Here is a 17024-nt window from a genome sequence, read left to right on the forward strand (position 1 = left end):
AAACACACTAATAAATCTCTTTAAATGTTCAATATTCAACATCTGTTAAATGCACAAACATCTTTTATACTGCAATGATTTCCTTTATTTCATATGAATATAATCTAATTAGCAAATGTACAACTATCAAGGCATGTTACTTAATATCTGTTTAAAAATGTTTGTAATATGTTAGAACTCATCTTCCAGGACCTCTGCTAAAAAGGGCTTTTCAGCTAAGCCCAGTTGGACAAACACAGTAAAAAAAAAAAAATAAATAAATAAATAAATAACGCAAAATAAAGAAGTTATGTTCTTACCATAATGTTCCATCTGTGTTGTTGATCTTCATTCATTCTTGACGGAGAGGTCTCGGTTTCGTCCTCGGAACTGACTCGGCCAATGTAACAACCTCGCACCAGCCAAAAAACTCTAGAGCTAAGGTTACCCATAGTGCCCCTCTCCATCTCCTCAGGTCAAGTTTGCTCTTAAGGAAAGGAAACCAGAGGCTTTGTCTGAGCAAATGCCCTATCATGTGACCAGGACCAAATCTGTACCTCCAGGAGTCTTTCGGAGGGGCAAAGGAGGGTGGGATGTCATGAATGAATGAAGATCAACAACACAGATGGAACTTTATGGTAAGAGCATAACTTCCTTATCTGATGTTAATCTTTATTCATTCATGACGGACAGGACAGAGTCCCTAGCTACTTTATGTCCTAGGTGGCCCTATGGAAGGATATTCCTGAGCACTACTGAGCCAAAGGATGCTCTCTCCCTGGAGACCAAGTCCTATTTGTAATGAGTGCTAAAGGTATGAGGAGTAGCTCAAGTGGCTGCTGTGCAAATGTCATCCACAAAAGCTTTGGAATGAAAGGTCACTGAAGTAGTAACTGATCTGGTTGAATGCACCTTAATTTTAGTTGTTAAATGCATTCTTTTCTATTGATAGACAAAAAAGATGCAGTCTTTCATTTTACCAATGTGACTTTGGAAACAGATTTTCCCAACTTGGATCCTGAAAAGGACAGTAATAATTGATCAGATTTCGGAAAGATTTAGTGCCGTCCAAGTAGAAATGTAATTGTCTATGTACATCCAATAAATGCAAACAATATTCTCCTTTATTAGAAAAGATTGGGAAGAAAACTGTCAGGTCAATGGATTAATAAATATTTAACTCCGAGACAACCTTGGGTAGAAAGTAGGGGTTAGTCCGAAGAAATGCTCTCTCTCTCTGTGGAAAAGTATGTAAGGACGTTTTACGCACAAGGCTTGTAATTCTGAAATTCTTCTTGCCGAGGTAATGACTACCAAGAATAAAGTCTTCCAAGACAAGAATTGTATATCGCAAGTGGCAGCAAGCTCAAAGAGACGACGAGTCAAAGTTTATAGGACCAGCGTCAAATTCCAAGGTTCAATGGGCTCCCTTAAAGGGTTGTTTTACATGTATGATTCCTTTCAAAAAAGTTTTACAGAGAGGGTGAGATATTAAAGAGGAATCTTGAAAATCATTATGAAAGTTTGAGATAGCTGCTAAATGGCACGGACTGTAGAAGCGGATGCTCCTGAATCGAGCGAGATTGATAAATACTCCAATACCGAATTAATTGAAGCTGAAAAGGGGGGTCCAGTCCTTTTTCTCGAGACCAAAAAACAAATCTGTTCGATTTACTATAATCATTTTTTCTGGTGGATGGCTTATAGGAAGTCAGAAGTATTTTTTGTACAGGGGAAGATAGGTTATTTTGCCTGGCAATTACCGGAAGTGGAGGTACCAAGGTGATAGCTTGAGGCTTGACAGGTTTGGGTGGATCAACCCGAGGGTGCGACAGTAATCATGGAGTTGGATCCAGAGTCCATGGTCGGTGAACCAGGTGAGGCCAAGGGAAAGGGAACCATATTTGTCGGGGCCAATAGGGTGCAATGAGGATCACTCTGCTTCTCAACCGAAGTGCTTTCTTTAAAAATTGTGAAATTATGAGGAAAGGGTGAGAAGGCATAAAGCAGTCACATGGGCCAATCATGTATTAGAGCATCAATCGGGGACTCCTCCTGGGGGGGGGGGTATTAGGGCAAAGTAGCTGCTGCATTTGTGGCTGGTGGGAGACGCGGACAGTTCGGAGCAAGGCTGACCCCAGCGACGGAAAATCTCCATAGCTACTTCAGGATTGAGGGACCACTCATGAGACAGAAGAATGCATCTGTTCAGTTTTGTCTGCAATCAAGTTGGAATTCCCAGGAATGTGCGTTGCAAGCAAGAAGCAGTTGGAGGCTATCGCCCTTTACCAAACTCTTATGGCTTCCCAACACAACAGGTAGGATCTGGTTCCCCCCTGTTGTTAATATACCGGACTGCCATGTTGTCCGACTAGATAGCAATTGTTTCTAATGGGAGGGCAGACTGGAATGCTTGCAACAACAGAAACACCACCCTCAGTTCTAGGACACTGACATGCAAACTGGTCTCTAAGGGGGACCAAGTGCCTTAGACCGTCTTTCCCTGAAAATGCCCCCCACCCCATTAGGGATGCATCAGTGGTCACTACGGCCTTGGGGTGACAGGGTGAGAAAGGACGACTCCATAATTCCATTTCTGGCTTCATCCACCAATTCAGAGCTTGCTTGCAGCGGTTCATTATGTGGATTGGGTAGGACATGGGATGTGTCAACAGGGACCACTGTGATGCTAGGAGCCATTGTAGTAATCTCATAAGGAGTCTTGCTAAGGGAACTATGGTAATTGTTGTTGCCATTGAACCCAGCAGTTGAAGGACTGAATCAGCTGGGACTTTGTCTTGACAGAGTATCACTCGGAGTTGAGATCTTAGTCTCTGAAGCCTGTGAAGATGAAGGGCAACCAGGCAAGACTTTGTGATGAATGTTGATCCTATGAAATCTAGGCTCTGAGTAGGTACTAGTTTTGACTTCTCTCTGTTTATCGAGATCCCTAAGAGTCATGCAAGCCATAAAGTGTAGTGCAAGGGGATAAGTAGTAGATGCTTTGTGGAGGTGGTAAGGAGACAATCGTCTAGATATGGAAACAACCGGAATCCTTGGAGTTTCAAGTGAGCTGTTAGTACTTGTCATACATTTGATGACCACTCCAGGGGCTGTAGAGAGACCAAAGGGCAGTGCTCGAAATTGGCAATGACTGGCTCCCAGCCGGAAAAGGAGATATCTTCTGGAGCATCTGTCCATTTTTATATGGTAGTATGCATCTTGAAGATCTATCGAGCACATCAAGTCATCTTTTTCCAGAAATGGGAGGACAGACTTAACCATGACCATATGGAATTTGGTCTGTCTGACTAACTTTAGGATGCTGAGGTTCAAAATTGGCCTCCAGTCCCCTGTTTGTTTTGCACTACAAACCTTGAGTAAAATCCGGACTCTATCTGGTCTGCTGGGACTGTTGGTATGACTCTCTCTTTTTTTTTTTTTTTTTTTTAAGCAGCTTTTGAATTTCTTGAGCTGCTGCATCGCTCTGACTGGGTCGAATGTTGGGGATTTGTATTTGCGGCCTCAGGTAAAAATCAAAGGGAATGTGACAACGTCTGGTAATTATCGTATGCACCCAAGAATCTGTTATGGAATGCCAGGCTAAATGGTGCAGAGAGAGAATCATTCCCCCTGACTGCTTCCAGAGGCAGGCAATAGGGCTGCTCTTCAGGAGTGCTGGTAGGGCTGCCCAGAAAGGGAATCTCTGGACCCCTGGTTAAGCAGACCACCTCTGCCTCGGACGGGGGTGTTTTCCTGATGAGCTCCCCCTCTGCCCCAGGGGGGAAAACATGCCACGTGTGTCATGGAAAGGCCCTTGGGATTTCGTGAACCACATTTTTCCACTCCTCTGATTCCTAGAGTAGGATCATTGGGGAATGGAAAATGTACACCCACACAGACAGGGTCTTGGGGTCCTTCTCACACCTGGCCAGTGTGTCTAACTTTTGGACCGAAGAGAAAGGAAGCATCGACAGGAGTTGTGAAGATATGTGAAGGCTGCCAGCCTAGCCAGAAAGAATTTTGTAGATAATTCTGTCATTTGTAAATATTAATATAAGCCACATGCTTGTTCTCTTAAATGGAAGAAAATGGTGTTAAATGTGGAACTGCAAAACGGTAACAGTGCACTTTGCTCTAGGAAAGCTGATAAGTCAAGCATTGTGCAATTGATCAAAAAACCTGGAGCCGAGACGTCTGGATGAAGGAATTCTTGCTTTTGCTTTGAGACTAAGTTAATTGCTAGAATTTGCATGTATAATGTATTTTATTGCTGTAGCTTCCTGACCAGGTGCAAGATCAAAAGGACTGTTACACTCTAAGCTTCTGTTAGCCTGGGGAAACAGAAAATAATGATGTAATCTGAAATGGGTCAGTGGTACTGTTATCAATTTAAGAACAGAGAGACTCGCAGCATTTTGTATTTGTCTTAAGAACATCCAACTCACCAGCACTTTGCCCATGCTCTACATGTAAGTTTATTTTAGAACGGTGTTTTCTCTTAGATTTAGCTAGGAAATAGGAAGATTAGATTATTTTTTTCTGTATTAATGTCAGAACTTGTCTACTGTATTATTTTAAGTATTTCTCTGTGATTTCTGAACTCTTGACTAGCACTCTGTAGAAAGAAGTATTGTCTTGCGTTTTTATTATTTATTAGTAGATATTTTTAAATCTTTCAACTGTGGCTGTCTTGAGTAGAGATAATTTAAGATCTAGAGTACATTGCATGTATATAGTGATGCTGTCTAAATCACTCCAATAAGATTTGCTGTTCAATCACACTTACCATTTGGATAATAATATTGCACAGTAATAATTGGGACACCCTTTGATAAAGGCCTTATTAGTAGCTGATATTAGTGGTTGGTGGCAAGTGGTACTACTGTATAGTCTTGGTAAAAGGGGCATAGCTGGAGAACCTGTGCCAGCCTTCCCCAGGAGTGTGTGTTTGTATATACCTCATATCTCAAAGTATGTGTGTGTCAGCTACTTGGGCAGGGACACGAAGCACTGGTTGGACAGAGAGGGTGCTGGAGGTTTTAGCTTGACCACTAGGCTGAGATCTGGATCCTATAGCTGTGCCAGTGGGGAGTCTTACTGAGGATCTGGAGAGAAAGGGAGAAACCAGCCCCAGACTGACTGTGCTCTCTGTTGGCTCTTAAGGGGAAACTGTACTTTACTGCATGTGCATTTGTTATCCTCCCCTATGTGGATGCCCCTCACTGGTGTTAGTGGTGAGGATTGAGGCCCCTTGATTGCTGGGCCAGTGCATGGGCATCACATATTAATTGTTTGGCAGTGGTGGGATATCCACACCACTTATTAATTGGTTGGCAAATACTAAACGACTTATAGTGGTGTGGGTAGTGTGAATTCCTGTAGCTTGCGTACAGTGATCTCTGAAGGTGTTTTGGTACTCTAAATCAGCCAAGCAGTAAATACTCAGAGTTCAGATCACAACTGTTTTATTTCTTTTGTTAGCTTAGTTAGTCGGGGAGAGCAGGCAAGCATGTCAGCAGAGGAGTACAGAAAGCTGACAAGAAGCCAGCCGGCTGAGATGTGCCAGGCTAAGGGACTGGCGCATGGAAACCTGACTAGGCGGACATGACTGCAGCTTTGGTCACAGCTGCATCAGAACACAACAATCAGGAGGACAATCAGACTGGCAGTGGAGATGTACAGCACTCAGAGAATGGACAGCTCAACCTTTCTGCAGAGGACTTAAAAACCCATCTGGAGCTAAAGAGACTGGAGTCGGAGGCCAGGCGTTTGGAAACAGAAGCAGCAGATTGACCGAGACGTCTACAGGCTGAGAATGAGAAACTGCTATGCCTGGAAGCTAAGGAAAAGGAAAGGCAGAGGCAGCATGAAAAGGAGATGCTGACTCTTCATCAGAGTCATGGAGGTAATGGGGAAGGGAGTAACTGGACCCCAGAAGCACAAAAAGTCAGTAACCTTCTTCCGCAGTTTACAGATGGGGATAATTTTGATAGCTTCATTCATATGTTTCAGAGGATATGTAAACAGTATGAGGTTGACCAAAGGCTCTGGGTATGGTTCCTAACCCCCTTACTCCATGGTAAAGCTGTAACTGTTTTGTCCAAAATGTCTGCCGTTTACTGTTTTAATTATACTGCTGTTAAGAACTGCTTGTCAGAATTTTTTAAGGTAACACCTGAAACTTATAGGAAAATGTTTCGTGAGCATAGACACAAGGCAGATGAAAGTGTGTGAGAATATGTTGCTGAACTGAGCACTTATTTTCATAGGTGTGTGAGTGGATGTCAGGTCACCACTTTTGAAGGGCTGGCAGACCTTTTGTTGAGGGGAACAAGCCCTTAGCACTTTGCCTGAGGACATGAGGATTTGGTTAGCTGATAGACAATGTGCTACTTCAGAGGAGTTGGGGAAGAAGTGAAACCTATACCTAGCAAGCAGGGTATCCCCACACAGGAAAGGGACCGCAGTACTGCTCATGGATCTAAAGGAACCAGACTACCCCAACAGAATCTACCAGCAGCAGGGGAAGCCAGTAGTCCAGGTACGCGTCCAGGACCTAGGGTTAAATGTTTTGAATGCAACCAGTGGGGCCATGTGGCATACAGATGTTCACGGAGGCAAGGTGGGGAACAAAAGGTAAGGAAGCCAGTAAGTGGGAAAGACAAAATGCCAATAGTAGGTTGTCTTGAGACAACAGGGGAACTGAACTACCATCATCCAGATGTTCTAATAGGGAAGGATTTTGATGAGGCACTACTGTGCGTTAATGCAGTTACACGCAGTCAGGCTTCGGGACAAGCATGTGGGTCTGATAGCCTGGGGGAGACCCAGACAGACTGCATACTTGCAGCCAAGACTGCTGAGGTGGTAACTTCAGGGAGGAAGCTACACTGCAGCAGTGAGACTGAAGGTGAGCCACAGCTGCTTGTGGGTACTGACGTTCCCTTGGACAGAGTGACTGCAATGGTAGAGATGAGTAGTAGTACCCAGGCTGACAGTGAGGCACGACTGTCAGAGGATGCCAGACTTCCTGTAGAAGGGGAGCTGGGAAGCATTACAAAGAGAGAGAGTTGAGACAGGCTCAGCTCTCAGACCCTACATTGCAAGGCCTCAGGCAGGTAGCTAGGGAGACACCTGAATCTCAAGGGAAGGGAGAATCTGTACACTGGGACAAAGGGTTACTGTACAGTGAGTGGACCCCTGAGGGAGGGCTAGAAGGTGAGAGGGTACAGCAGATCGTAGTGCCTAGAGCCTACCATCTGGCGCTTCTAGCCATAGCCCATGATATTTCCTTTGCAGGTCATATGGGCATAAAACGTACAAAGAGATGTATTATGCAGAACTTCTACTGGCCTGGAATTTCCAGAGATGTAACAGGGTACTGCAGGACTTGTGAGCAGTGCCAAAAGGTAGGCAAGGCAGGAAACAAGGTGCGAGCTCTTTTAATGCCTTTGCCTGTGACTGAGGAGCCATTTCAGAGAGTAGCTATGGATACTGTGGGGCCTCTGAGTACCCCAAGTTCCACACGGAAAACGTATATCCTAGTGGTAGTAGATTATGCTGCAAAATACCCAGAGGCAGTGGCTTTGTCCTCCATCGAGGCAGAAAAGGTGGCAAATGCTTTGTTAGAGATTTTCAGCAGGGTAGGTTTCCCAAAATAAATACTGACTGACAGAAGTGCCAATTTCATGTCAGACCTGCTGGCTTCTCTGTGGAAGTACTGTGGGGTGAAGTACCTGAGGACTACCCCTACTATCCCCAGACTAATGGACTTGTTGAGAGGTTAAACTCTACACTCAAGTTCATGCTACGGGCATTTGCAGACCAGTTTAAAAGGGAGTGGGACAAATATTTGCCCATCTGTTCTTTGCTTACAGAGAGGTCCCCCAGGAAACCACAGGTTTTTCACCCTTTGAGTTGCTGTATGGACATAGGGTGAGAGGACCTCTAGATTTAATTTGAGATGAGTGGAAGGTGAGTGTTAACCTCACAAGGAGTCTGTTGTGGCATATGTCCTAAACCTCAAGACACGGCTTAGGGAACTCATGGGTTTGGCCCAGGAGAACCTGGCAGAAGCCCAACAACAGAATATGGTATGACAGGAATGCTCGAGCTAGACAGTATGCTGTAGGGCAGAAGGTAATGGTTCTCTTTCCTGTCAGACACACCATCTGCAAGCAACTTGGGAGGGACCCTACAAGGTGGTAAGGAAGGTAAGTGATGTTAACTACATGGTAGAACTGCTAGTCAGGAGCACAAATTGTACCATATTAACATGATGAAACCTTACCATGATAGGGAGGCCTTTGTGCTGAGTATTTGCAGTGGTTTGCAGGAGGAGTCTAAGGGAGATCTGGTGATTGATCTTAGTGAGGCTCAGACTGACACCTCAGTGGAAGGGGTAGCAATGTCCCAGCAGCTATATCCTACCCAGGTTCGAGAAATCTGCGCAGTTACAGGAGTTTGGGGATATGTTCACTGGGAAACCAGAGTGCACCCACCTGGTGCAGCACCAGGTGGATACAGGACCCCAAACGCCTATTAGGCAGGCCCCTTATAGGGTGCCTGAGAGTGTCAAACAGACTCTGAGGGAGGAGATACAGGAGATGTTGGAACTAGGGGTAATTCAAGAGTCCAACAGTCCCTGGGCCTCCCCAGTGGTGCTGGTGCCAAAGAAAGATGGCAGCACCAGTTTCTGTGCTGACTACCGGAAAATAAATAGTCACACAGAGTCAGATGCTTACCCCATGCCTGGGACAGATGAGGCCCTAGAGCAGCTGGGTGGGGCTAAGTATGTTACCACCATTGATCTTACTAAGGGTTACTAACAGATGTCCTTGACTCCCAGTGCTAATGAGAAGTCAACCTTTGTGACTTGTTTTGGCTTGTATGAGTTCACAAAGATGCTCTTTGGGATGAAAAATGCCCCAGCAACTTTCCAGAGGCTGGTAGATCACATCCTAGCAGAAGCAGGAGGGTGTGTCCTTGCTTACCTACATAATATTGCCATCTACAGCTATTCTTGGCAAGAACACCTTCGACATGTTAGGGAGGTGCTGGACATACTATAGAGGGCAGGGTTGACCATTAAGCCTGGCAAATATCAGGTGGGTATGGCAGAGGTCTCCTACCTGGGACAAAGAGTGGGGAGTGGTAAGATCAGGCCAAAACTTGCCAAAGTGGAAGCCATTCAGGCATGGATTTCACTTGATACCAAAAGGCAGGTGAGGGCATTCTTAGGGACAGCAGGGTAGGTAGTACAGAAAGTTTGTCCCCAGTTATAGTACCATAGCTGCTCTCCTCACAAACCTGACAAGGAACACCATGCCAGATAAGTTAGTGTGGACCTCGGCATGTGAGCAGGCATTCCAGGAGCTTAAGGAAGCTTTGGGAGGACCCCATATGTTAGCCAGTCCAGATTACAGCAAATAATTTGTTGTGCAGGTGGATGCTTCGAACTATGGGGGGGGGGGGGCGGGGCTGTACTTGGCCAGATTTTTCAGAGGGAGAAGAGCACCCAGTGGTTTATCTCAATCATAGGCTCCAACCCAGGGAGGAATGCTATGCAGCTGTATTAAAGGAATGTCTAGCCATAGTGTGGGCACTGCAGAAACTTCAGCCTTATCTGTGTGGAAGAAAATTCACTGTAGTGATACATCACAATCCCCTAACATGGTTAAACAGAGCCAGCCAGCAAAATGCCAAGTTAAGATGGAGCCTGGGGTTGCAAGCATATATGTCAGTGCAGCACCACAGTAGGAGTAGCAATGCCAACACAGATGGGCTCTCAAGAAAGGGAATGGGGTAAGCTATACTTATACTTAGAGACCTAACCCTCTCGAGCAATGTTTTCTCAAGGGTCACTTGAAAAACTAGCTTGAGTTCTCCAGGGGGGGGGATATGTGAAGGCTGCCAGCCTAGCCAGATAGAATTTTGTAGATAATTCTGTCATTTGTAAATATTAATATAAGCCACAGGCTTGTTCTCTTAAATGGAAGAAAATTGTGTTAAACGTGGAACTGCAAAAAGGTAACAAAAGTGCACTCTGCTGTAGGAAAGCTGATAAGTCAAGCATTGTGTAATTGTTTGATCACAAAACCTGGATCCGAGATGTCTGGATGAAGGAATTCTTGCTTTTATGTGACTAGAGTTAACAGACAGAATTTGCATGTATAATGTCTTTTATTGCTGTAGCTTCCTGACCAAGTGCAAGATCAAAAGGACTGTTACACACTGAGCTTCTGTTAGCCTGGAAAACAGAAAATAATGATGTAATATGAAATGAGTCATAGGTACTGTGTTATCAATTTAAGGAAAGAGAGACTTTTGTATTTGTCTTGAGAACATCCAATTCACCAGCACTTGGCCTATGCTCTATATGCAAGTTTATTTTAGAACTGTGTTTTCTCTTAGACATAGCTAGGACATAGGAAGATTAGATTAGTTTTTTTCTGTATTGATGTCAGAACTTTTCTACTGTATTATTTTAAGTATTTCTCTGTGATCTCTGAACTCTTGACTAACACTGCGTATAAGAAGTATTGTCTTTTGTTTTTATTTATTACTAAATATTTTAAACCTCTAAACTGTGGCTGTTTTATGTAGAGATAATTTAAGCTCTAGAATACTTTACATGTATATAGTGATACTGTCCAATTCACTCCAACAGGATTTGCTATTCAGTCACACTTACCATTTGGATAATAATATTGCATAGTAATAATTGGACACCCTTTGATAAGGGCCTTATTAGTAGCTGATATTAGTGGTTGGTGACAAGTGGTACTACCATATAGTCTTGGTAAAAGGGGCACAGCTGGAGAACCTGTGTCAGCCTTCTCCAGGAGTGTCTGTGTGTTTGAATATAACTCATATCTCAAAGTGTGTGTGTGTGTGTGTGTGTGTGTGTGTGTGTGTGTGTGTGTGTGTGTGTCAGCTACATGGGCAGGGACACGAAGCACTGGTTGGACAGAGAGGGTGTTGGAGGTTTTAGCTTGACCACTAGGCTGTGATCTGAACCATACAGCTGTGCCAGTGGGAAATCTTATTGGGGATCTGGAGAGAAAGGGAGAAACCAGCCCCAGACTGACTGTGATCTCTGTGTGCTCTTTAGGGAAATTGTACTTACCACTGTGTGTATTTGTTATCCTCTCCTATGTGGACACCCCTCACTGGGGTTAGTGGTAAGGACTGAGGCTCCTTGATTGCTGGGTCAGTGCATGGGTGTCACAGGAACGTTGACTAAGGAAGATATGAAAGAGTCCGCAAAGTCGCACAAGCGCATCCAGGTGTGACGTCTCAAAGTCTGCACCCGCTGCTCTGGCCACCCCTTTGGTTGTATGTGCAATCAACCGCATGGACAAGTTAGATATGGATTCCAGGGTGGCAAGCTGTGAAGCAACTTTGTCACGTACTTCATCAGACACTGCTGCGGCTAAGGTTCCTGAGAGTTCCACGATTAGGTCTCTCTGGACACAGGTAAAATGTGCCAAATAGTTCAATGACTATATGCAAAGGTTGTTGAAGTGTAAATCCACTTCCCTAGTCTGTCCATCGTCTGTGACTCCCTGGTTGGAGGATGGACAGCAGGACTCTCCTCTGTGTGTTCTTTCCTTGTGGCCGCCGCCGCCACCATAGCATCTACTGCCAAGCCTGTGGACCAATGCGTCTGATTCTCTGGAGGGGAGAGTATTTTGTCTGGTTGCCGGGGCCTTACAGGCACACTGCACAATGAGCTTGACCAACTCATCCACAGGAGGGGTCACCCAGGAAGTAGAAGGTCAAGCATAGAAAGCCTGCAAGAATACAGATTCCTCACAGGAAGGGTTGGTGGGCTTCCAGTCACCCCTCTTTTTCAGGGTCTCCAGTTTGTCTCCAAAGGAGGCGAGTGTGGGGAGCCTTCCCCCTCATCGTAATCTGTATCTTCAGTTAGAGATTCCTCAGGGGAATCAATGTGCTTCCTCTTGCACAATCTCTTACTGGGTGGCTCTTCATCTGAAGAGGACTTCGAAGAGAAGGTACCCTGTGGTAGGGTATCTTGCTGCTCTCGTGCCTGATGTTCCTGTGTAGTGGACTGTGTCAGCTGCAAACTAGAGGATATGTATATGTGACATTCCAGTACTGAGGGGGCCAACTGTGAGCCTGCTGAGGTGAGTGCCCTCTCCATAACCTGGAAGGCAGTCCTGTCCAAAGAGGGACTGGGAGCCCAGAACCGAGAATGACAGCCTCGAGAACTGGGGTCACATCCTGCTCCTACAAGCCCACCTCCAGGAAAGGAGCCACAAGAGGACTCAGAGCTGTCAAAAGAACTGGAACCATAGATGGTGCCATAGAAAAAAATCAGTGCCGTACAAGGGGTCACAGTGCCAAAAGACCAGTCACAGGCTAGAAGGTGGATCAGCTCCTACTAAGCCATGCTCCACAGGGTAGGTTCCGGAACCACTGTAAGATCTACCAGTGGAACCAAAGAAGCTGGCACTGGGATAGGCATCAGCACTGAGGGCTCTAAGACCTGCAAGGAGAAAAAAGGAGGACCATAGGTTGAGGTCTGTGGAAAAAAACCCTCTGCTCCAAGTGGGAGGGTGGTCCTAGGAGGAGCTGGGATGCCTCTGGCTGCTAGGAGCTGATCCACAAGTCTCACTACATCGAGCTCCGAAAGGCTCCTGGTGGAACAAGTTGACATCCTGATGGAGATTCAGGCCTGTCAAGGAATGGACTTAGTTGTTGTCCAACAAAGGGATCAACTGACAGAATAGTGTGTCTTGGCTAGTGTCACAAACTTCGGCACCGTGGTCGGAAGACCAGAAGGTTATGATGCGGGGTGACCAGTTTTAAGGGAGAGGCTATTGTTGGTGCCGACAGGGTCTGTGGTACCATGGGAATAGTAGTGGTTGTCAGTTCTGTAGTCAAGGACAGCACCGTGGATGGAGTTTTTGATTCCTGGGACTGAGGAGAGGACGGCACTGAATGGCTGCACTTCTTTTTTCAGGAGGGGTTGAGATCTCTGCCTCAGATAAAGCCTCCAAGAAAGTTAAGATTAATTTGTTCGTGCACTCAGCTAAAGTGCGGGCACTAAAGCCCTTACAGAGCACGCACGGAGGTTGAACCTTCAAATGTGGGAACACTGAGACAGCAGACACAGGAGAGATGTCCATCAGAGTTTGGCATCTTCCTGCCACATTTATCATACTGTTTAAACCCAGTAGTGGCCTTCTTGTCAGCCATTATGAAAAAATCCAGTTAACAACTGAACAGTAATCAAACAATGATTAAACAGTAACTAAATAAGAAGAAATATCCTTTCACAATTAGGTATAAGCACACATGCACATAGAAAAGGAAGGATTTTTTTTTTAAATTTACCAACAATGGTAAGTAGAAAGTATACCCAAAGGGTAAAGGGAAGGGGAAAGAGAATACCAACGATGGTATTTAAATTACCAGAAAGGTGAAGGGAGGGACCTGTACCAACGATGGTATGAAGAAATACCAACAAGGAAAAATTCACTCACACAGGAAGGAACCATCACCAACTGTAAATAATTAAGATTTGTTTGTGTCTTTCGGCGTTTCCCGGTTAGGGGTCGCCACAGCGGAACTCCGGTCCGCTAATGATTGGCAGTAGAGTTTTTACGTGCTGGCTTGCCGGGCCTAACGCACAACCTTCAACGAAGGAACGCCTGTTCACGCATGTCGCCACACGGAAGACGCTCTGAGAATCGAACGGGCAACGTCTAACTGTGAGACGACAACACTACCGCAGCACCACCACCGCGGGTAACTTTAAATAATTAAGATATAGGAGGAATATAGAAGATTATAAGGATAAATTTGCAACAATTAAGAGAAAAAATGAAGTGCTTAGCTTGAGAGCTGGCCTTACACGTCTTGAAACTCTACGCGGCAAACGAGATCTGAGGAGATGAAGAGAGGGGCACTATGGGTAACCTTAGCTTGAGAAGTTTTTGGCTGGCGCGAGCCTGTTATATCGGCCGTCTGTTCCAAAGACGGAAGTGAGACCCATCCATCATGAATGAATGAAGATTAACAATATCAGATTAATAATTTTGGTGCGACTGCAAAACTTAAGATGCTGGCCTATAATGAACCAGAGAGACCTCAGTTCACTGACACAGGAAATCTCTGAAGGTCAATAGTACTGACATCTTGTATGGGTTGAAATTTGTAGGTTCATTGATAGCAATGTCTTGTTATGTATTGAAGTTTGTGATGAGTACCAAACATTACTTATCTTTTTTGGGTAGTCACGGTGGGTTTGCTGATATGAAGCCAATTCCAGATGGCAGAGAAGTCATCCTGAAGCTCATTTGTAGTGTAATTTCATTTTTATGGCCTCTTGTGAGGACATCATCATCACCAGTGTACAGAATACAGCTAGAAGTGGCAGATCCCAAGAAAAACAGTTAATGCACTGAAGAAGAGGGCCAAGTACCAGCTCTTGAGGAAAACCTTTTGCAGTAGTACTACAGGCAGATATTATGTGGACTAAGGAGTGCAAAGGTATGTCTACAAAAATAAATTATGAACCACAGCATGACCTTGATGACAAGCCTGTTTCACATATCTTAAGTAGGGAGTTGACAAAATAACTAAGAATAAAATCATTAGAAAGCAGAATTGATGGCTTTAGCTATTCTTTAATGTGAAAACATAACTAATATACACTAAATTTACAAACTGAGTAGGTTACAGATGAGAAATAGTAAACAGTAATGGTACAATGAGTGATGGATTAACAACATTTAGATGTGGATTAATTATGGGTAACATGATGGAAAACAGCATTAAGCATACTTTATGGAGAAAGAGATGTGTAGTGAAGACAAATCAAGTGTCAGCTAGAGGTCATAAGTGAATGACTGTGCAAAGTCAAGGTTAGTCTGTGGTACTGGGCAGTCAACTGACAGCACACTTGGGAAAACATTTTAAATTGTTAGGGCTGCTCTATATGTGGTTTTGAAATTTTGGAAGGTATCAACTTCAAAACGTTGTTGTGAAAAGGAGTTCCATACGAGAGGTAGAAGCAGCTTGGAGCTCTGTCTCTTACTTTACCAGTGGTCTTCTGATCAACACAAAGTTTCTGCTAGAGGAGTGCGAGATCCTCGCAGTTGTGTGCTGTTTAACAAGAGAGGATATGGACAGGCATTTACAGATATACATGTACTTACAAGTAAATGGTCATATGAATGAAGTAATGTTTATGCTTGTAGGTCATCCATACAAGGTGATTTCCACTTTGATGTTTTTGGTCCTGGAGGACATGACAGCATCCAATCAAGTGGCAGCCAATGAAGTGTTCGTGCCATAGGCCTTGGCAATTACAGACCCCAAAATGGGGGGGGGGGGCAGAAGCACCTCACCTTGTTTGGTGCTGCTAAACTAGGAAAACTGGTGGTATCTGACAGACTGTCCTCCTTAGCTATTAAAGTGGGCCAGGTCATGAATTCAGTGATGTAGGTGGTGACACAGTGGAGACATCAATGTTGTATCCTCCTGCACCTTATAGATTTTACAGCATTCATTCTCAGCATGCTTGCATACTGGAGGAAGGCTCCCCTACACCCTTTGGTCAATGCTATTTTGTCAGAATGGTATCAAACCCACCACCTCATTTGAATTGCAAAGTCAAGGAGAGATTTTGCTTACCTTCTTATTCTCCTCAAGGTAAACTTGGCACAGGATGTACATATGTCTCTGAAGTGCTCAAGACCAAGAAAGAAAATAGCATGAATGGAAATCTTCATGTGGAATTTCTTTTCCCGCAACCAATACAGTTAATTTTCTTAGTAACTCTGACTTAGTAGTAGTTGATATCAGGAAAAAAAAAACTGCAAAGACGGCTGCAAAAAAACAAAGGTCATTTTTCTGAGGAATAGTTAGCTGTTCTCTGGAGGAAGGGCAACCAATGGACTGACAACGCTCAAAACTCATACGACAAGAAAAGATCTGAAGATGGCATCAGCAGATGCCTTTCTTACACCATCAATTGTGTTGTGCCTGACAGGATGGAGAGAAGGTATGACTTGAAAATCAGGCCAATCTCCAGGTTAACAACTGAAACGATAACCCACTGATGAGGACTGCATCAGTGAACAGTACAGTGAAAATAATATTTTCCAAAACTGCTGGAGAAGCTCAGGTTAGAGCACTGGACTCTAAACATATCACCAACTACTACAAAGACTGGTAATAGGGAGTCAAACAGGAGAAGAGTTACAAGCTCATTTCCTCAACTCACTGGCACTTCAGTCCACCATAAAATGCACAACCTCAGACATGTAAATTGCAGCATAAAGTTCACAGCAGCTATCAAATCCATAACGTGTAGGAAAGAAAGAACAGTTGTGCAAAATCTTACCATAACCACAGATGTCCTTCTCTTCCATGTTGAAGTATTCTGTACTGTTGTGTTTCATCCTCTTGCAACCCGAACATCCGACCAGTCTTTAAATGTTTGTAGCCACTGCAAGGTGTGTGAGGACGTCTGATGTGGCTAGATAAGTGATGTCTGCATGCACCACCCCTCAGAACTGAGCACCCCAGTACCAGGACCACCTGTGCAGGTCCTGTGCCCATCCAAGAAGGTAAATTTAGGGGCAGGAGGGAGAGAAGGAATACTGCAACATGGAAGAGAAGAGCATCGCTGGTTACGGTAAGATTTTACACAACTATTCTATGTCCTTCTATTCACAAGTTGCAGTATTCTGTATTCTTGGGTGAGTGCCAAAACTCACTGTGAGGAAGAGGGTGGTGGCCTAGAACAATTCTCTATGAATCCATGGAGGACAGCCCTGGCAAATCCCGCCATGGACCTAGAGATCTGGTCTAACTTGTAATGTTTAGTGAATGTGTGGAGATATGTCCAAGTAGCTGCCTCTAGGATAGAGGAGGTGTCCAAGCCTTTGAAGAAGACTCTTGAAGAGGCCATTTTCTCTAGTGAAATGTGCTTTATCCTTGTCCCCTAATGATTTTCCGTGGTGAGCATAGCAGAAGTTGATAGTCCTGGGTATCCAGGCTAAGAT

The 17024-nt window shown here is 44.6% G+C and overlaps 1 protein-coding gene across 1 annotated transcript in view; it reads right to left on the reverse strand.

Moving 5' to 3' along the window:
* The window catches only part of ZFC3H1 (zinc finger C3H1-type containing), a 3672721-nt gene that overhangs the window by 816981 nt on the left and 2838716 nt on the right, over positions 1-17024 (reverse strand). The gene's annotated exons all lie outside the window — the stretch shown is intronic.

Source organism: Protopterus annectens, chromosome 11.part0 (assembly GCF_019279795.1).
Source record: "Protopterus annectens isolate FY-2018-M chromosome 11.part0, PAN1.0, whole genome shotgun sequence".
NCBI lineage: Eukaryota > Metazoa > Chordata > Ceratodontiformes > Protopteridae > Protopterus > Protopterus annectens.